Raw genomic sequence first — 5,924 nt, 5'->3', positions numbered from 1 at the left:
GGGGATTCCCCGAGAGTTCCCATTGGTTGGGGAAGTGCAGGAGGAGGGATTTCCGGGAGAGATATTTCCGGCTGGGGGTTCCTGGAGAAGCCTCCTGGCGTTCGGGAGGATTCCCTGGGAGCTGTGTGAAGTGTTTTCCTGCAGTTTAAAAATAAAGTTTGTTCCTGCTTCAGTGGCTGGTGATTTGTGCCCAGCCAGACTGCGGCAAGAGAGATCGTGTCTCAGAAAGAAAAAGAAAAAAGAGCTGAAGAGCTGGAGATGTGGCTCAGTGGCAGAGAGCCCCAGGGATCGACCTCAGTACTGAGGAGGGGGGAAAAAAAAACAACGGAAGAGCATCACTGGCCGAGCCTCCAAAGATGGGGGCATGCTAAGGCAACCCCAGACACAACACGGTTGCAAGGATGCTGACGGTGAGGTCAGGGCCTGAGCCTCCTGCATCCACCCTGCTGGAGTGGGAAAAGCTATGACCCACACACAGCCTAGCTCCCACTGGCTGAATGGGTATCCCGGCAGGTCCATCGGAGTCCTTCTCAGGCCTGCCTTCCCTCCCTCCTTCCTTCCTTCCCTCCCTCCTTCCTTCCCTTCTTCCTTCTTTCCTACCTTCCTTCTTCCTCTCCCTCTTCCTCTTTCTCTTCCTCTCCTTCTCTCTTCTTAATTGGAAGTCAAAAAAGCAAGCTCCCTCTCACAGTATCCATAGTAGAGGGATTGAGGCTTGGGAGCTGTCAACATCCGTTTTTCCTCCCAGGTGAAGGAAGCTAACCTGACCACCATAGAAGGTAAGAAAGGGAGAGAGTATGGAGAGGGCTGAGAGACCTGGTTCCAGTTGTTCCTGAGGTTCACCTGAATGCCTAACCAGCCACAATTTAGTTATGCAATTGTAGATATTTGGAACAAATAAATTTCCCCTTTGCCTAACCTAGTGAGAGTTGTTTCCATCACTGGTGGCCAAGAAAGTCCTGACTTGTACTAAGAAATAGGTAGAATTTGATTTTAGCCTCTCCCTCTTCCTTTCTATATCACCAAGCAGACAAGCAATACTCTCCTATAGGGAGAGTACTTGCCCTAGGATGGCTTCTCCCCAAAGAATTTGGTCCTTGATTTTAAGAAAAATGAATTTTGAAATCTCTTCTTTGAGGAAAATCTGCATATTTCCCCCCTAACAGTGTAAAAAGGAATCCATTCAACTTGATAAGTTTCTATGTGAGGTGAGCATTGGTCTTCCTGCTGTTGATCAGGTGGCATCATAATGTGGATCCTAGAGGTGAGGTGAGGGATAGAAAGGAATGGGCATGTACTGAACATTCATCATGGGCCTGATAATGTGCAAAGCATATTTTCAAAATAACTTTTTTCTATTAAACTTCCCAATCACAGATAAGAATTGCTAGTCTATTTAGTAAATATATTTGAGAAATATTTTAACTATTTTCTAATCCTTTTACCTGTATCCTTCCTCATACCATTCAATGTCCACGGGAACTTTTTATATGCCCTCCCTTTAGGGTACCATATGCCTAGAAGAAAGAAGGAAATTATTGGTGTTTGAATTCAAAGGTAAATTTGAAATCTATTGAAATAGCAGATTCAATTGACTTTCACCTGCAAGAGCCAGGCACTTCAATATAGATATTTTTAAATTCTAAAAGCTTGTTTCTGTTTTCTGGGGGTTGCAGGGTAACCAGGAATTGAATCCAGGGGTGCTTACCTACATCCCCAGCCCTTCATTTATTGATTTATTTTAATTTTGAAACAGGGTCTTATTAAGTTGCTCAGGGCCTAAGTTGCCCAGGCTGGTCTCCAACTTGAGATCCTCCTGCCTCAGCCTCCTGAGTCACTGGGATGACAGTTATGTACACCCACCTAAAAGTTTGTTTCTAAACGCTAAGGGTCAAAGACAAAAAGACCTAAGAGTCTAAAGTTAATACTACAAGCCAAGTGTCAGCAAACTGCAAGTGTAAAGTTTTTTGTAAATAAGGTTTTATTTGGTTTATTTTGGTTAAGTGTGGTCTATGGCTGCTCTCACAGAACAGCAGAGTTGAGTTATTATAACAGAAAATGGTCTACAAAGTCTATTATATTTGCTATTTGACCTTTTCAGAAAGTTTCCTGACCCTTGCATAAACCATAGAGAAGAGGAAGAAGATAAGGAAGGAGATGGTCTCTCCCTGAAAAGGGGATAAGGGTTTTGCCTATAGTGGAAAGTGACTAGAGTCTAGAGCCTTCACGGCCCTGAAGAACAGGAACAGAGTCAACCATCCTTAGCTTGAGTCCAAAAAAGGGAATAGGAAATAGAAACTACATATCAACTAGGAGGGAATAAAGAGAGCAGGAAAATCTTTGCTCTCTTAATTAACAGAGAATCTGAGGGTAACTTCAATGCATAGTGGTCTGTTGGAGTATCCAGAAGTTTCCGTTGTTCTCTACAAAGGGCTAGAGGCAACTGAGAAGGCTGGCAGACTAGATAATGTCTCTCAGGTATGACAATACCATTAACAAATGGGCTGGAACGTACATGTGGGCAACTCCAGCTGGACCAAGGAATCAGATGGGACCAAGCCAATAGCTAAATGCCAAAGACAGAGATGTCACGTGGTCCGCCCTCAATGCCAGGATAATTCTCAGAGCACATATTTCTCCCTTAAAACTTAGATAAGCCCTAGAGAAGAGGAAACAGAAGATAAGATCCTTGACTAAGTGTTTTCCAAAGGGTGTTCAGTGGACTCTTGGAGAGTTTATACTAAGACAATAATACTGGTGTCTAAGGAGCATAGTCTAGCAGAATTTTCTGCTATAATGGAACATTCTCTATCTGTACTGTCCAATATGGTTGTTACTAGCCCCACATGGCTATCAAACACTTTTTAAGTTAGCTAGTACAACTGAAAAGTTGAATTTTTGTTTTTATTTTTTCCACATTTTTTATTGGTGCATTATAGTTGTACATTTTGATGGGATTTGTTGTACATATTCATACATGCACACAAAATAACAATATAATTTGGCCAATATCAAAACATTGAATTTTTAAATTCAACTGATGTCCATTAGTTCACATTATAATTTAAATAGCCACAGGGCTGAGGGTATAGCTCTATGATAGAGCATCTCCCTGGCATACATGAAGCCATGGGTTAAAAAAGAAGTAGAAAAATTAAAATAAACAGTCACAGACAGTATAGATCTAAGAGATCAGATTCTTTTCCAGGTACAGCATGTTCTAGCATCACTTCAAACTAAAAGGGGGTAACTGAAGAACTCTGGTTTAAGGGACAGTGAACATCTTGACCTGTTTTCTAGTCCCCCCAGCATTGTCTCTCGAGTGCTTGGAGTGTTCTGGCAGGTTCTCAGGCATAATACAGAACTCAACTGATGAAACAAAGTACAAGTTGTTTGCCGTGACGATGCATCAAAAGCTTTTATTTTGCTCCTTACCACCCATCTGGTACTGTTGTGGGAAGACGACAAGAGACATGAGATGAGGAAAAACATAGATCATAAAATCTGCTGGCTGCGGTGGTGCACACCTGTAATCCCAGTGGCTTGGGAGGCTGAGATAGGAGGATTGAGAGTTTAAAGCCAGCCTCAGCAATTTAGCAAGGCCCTAAGCAACTCAGTGAGACCCTGTCTCTAAATTAAATACAAAATAGGGCTGGGGATGTGGCTCAGTGGTTGAGTGCCCCTGAGTTCAACCCTTGGTTTAAAAAGAAAAAAAAAAGTTCCAAAAAAGAAATCCAAGGTAAGGAGCTGTAAGGTCGAGTGGAGGAGGGAGGAGGAGATTAAATGTGCCTGCCACGCAGCATCTTCAGTTGTGGGCTTTTCAGCACCTGGGCCTGTCCAGATCCCCCTGAGCCTCCCTCTGCACTGGGCTGCCTCTGACCTGCCCTCATCTCTTCTGTCCTCTTCCTTTGAGCCTGTAATTATGGACACCAGGTGCACTGCTTCCACTCCTCAGTGGTGACTATCATTCACAGAATGATAATTTGCCAACCTTCATCCACATTTCTTTTTAAAAGCAGGATATGCTGGGTGTCATCACTTAGGAGCCCGAGACAATAACAGTGGAAATGGAATTTATCCAGGGAACAAGAGTCTGTAGCTTACTTTTCTTTAAAAGTACTTTTCTTACTTTTCTGGATAACAGGTAGGATTGACTGCTGGGCTCTGGGGGGGACCCCAGGCCTTGCCCAGGACTGGGGAGGGCCTTACTGCAGGGGAACCAGGAGGCGGGTGCTCAGTAACAGTGGCGGGTGGAGTTGGGGGGTGGGCTTTTGCTCTGATGCCAGATTGAGATCTAGGCTGTAGCTTTTCTACTCAACAGGTTGTGAGTGGGACCCCATAGTGCTTAGGATCCTGGATCCAAAGCCACAAAGGCATACTCTTGGGTTCAATTTCTGACTTTATCAGTTAATAATCTTGTACCCTCAGACAGGTCACACACCCTAAGCCCCAGTTTTTCATCTGAGTAATGGTGATAATGGTTATCTGCCTGTGTTGTGGTGTTATTTTGTGGATTTAAATAAGATGCTGCTTGGGAGGCACTTGGCATAGGGCAAATGCACCATCAATGTCAACTGTGTGGTGATGCCAGTTGAGAGCCCTCCCTGGCCCTGAGTGAAGTGGCTGTGGAAGAGCGGGCACATCCGGGCACATCCCTCAAAGCCTGTTATGTTTCCTATCTTGAAGAAACTAGAGGTTTCCCATATCTGGGGAGAATCCTCTCTGAGGAGGGGAGTCACCCCACCTGAAAGGCTGTAGGAAGGCCCCTGTAGGAGCCTCTCTCCAGCCCCAGCTAATCACGAGCCTGGCTCTGTAGGGGCCAAGGACACCCAAGGAAACAAAACCACTTGCTGTTCAGGAGGAACCTCAAGCCAACCACTATGGTTTACAGCTTTGAAGAAATCAAAAGTGCCAAAAAGCACCCAGCTAGAGATGAATTGAATCCACAAATTTCAAGACTGACATCTGAGTTGTGTCCATGGAAGAATGGTATCGGCTGGCCTGTTGACAAGCTAAAGGATGGAGGACTGGAAAACTGAATTCACTTAAAGTTTCCTCAAGTGCTTGCTCCCAGGAAAAGAAGGGTCCCAGATATGCACATCACATTAGCCAAGGCAGAGTGTTTCTCTGGCTCAGGACAGCCTTGGGGAAATTGTTAGAAACTAGGATGACAATGACAGCCCTGTCAACATTTCCCTGGCCTCCTGGAGGTTTGCCAAAGCAACTGCACCACCACAGGCTGGCTGTGCCTTTCCTGAACCCTTCCTTCTTGGTCCAGCTTAACTGGGTGGGACACAGGAACATGCCTGGGAGGCACTGAGGTGGGCTTTGTCTGCATCTCCATAGTGACAACAATCATTCACTGAGCTTCCTTTATAGAGAGACCCCTGAGTTAAACTGCATGTTTAGCTCAGGGTGGAACTCACATGCCATGTATCTGGTTCTGCCATTCTACTCCCTGTCCATTCACTGGCATGTCCCCTAATTGTGTACAACACCTACCACTGTTCCACAATGACAGCAATCAAGTCTTTTCCATACCTTTTTCTCCTACAAGGATGAGCTCAGGGGCTTGCATATACTATTGAACATGTTAAGTAAACCCTCCACTTTGCATATTGGGTAGGAGATTCTGCCATGCCCTATGTCAGAGGTTGGCATTTGAGTCCAAGGCAGCCATTTCACAAGCTGGCGTATGTGTGGCTATGAAGTGGTTTAGGGAAAAGAGCTGGGGCAGCAAGGATTCTTGATAATAGATGTTGACTAGCCAACCAATCAGATCTTGGGGAATTTGGATTAAAGCTCTGTGGAAGAGTCCAGGTGGCAGCTAATATAGAAACAAATTGAATCACAAATGTGGTGGCTTCTTTTTTCTCTCTCTCTGTCTCCCTCCCTCCCTCCCTTTTTTTTTTTTTTTTTTTTTTTTT

The sequence above is a fragment of the Marmota marmota genome, unplaced genomic scaffold, assembly GCF_001458135.2.
Source record: "Marmota marmota marmota unplaced genomic scaffold, marMar, whole genome shotgun sequence".
Classification (NCBI taxonomy): domain Eukaryota; kingdom Metazoa; phylum Chordata; class Mammalia; order Rodentia; family Sciuridae; genus Marmota; species Marmota marmota.
Note: the sequence above shows the minus strand (reverse complement) of the source record.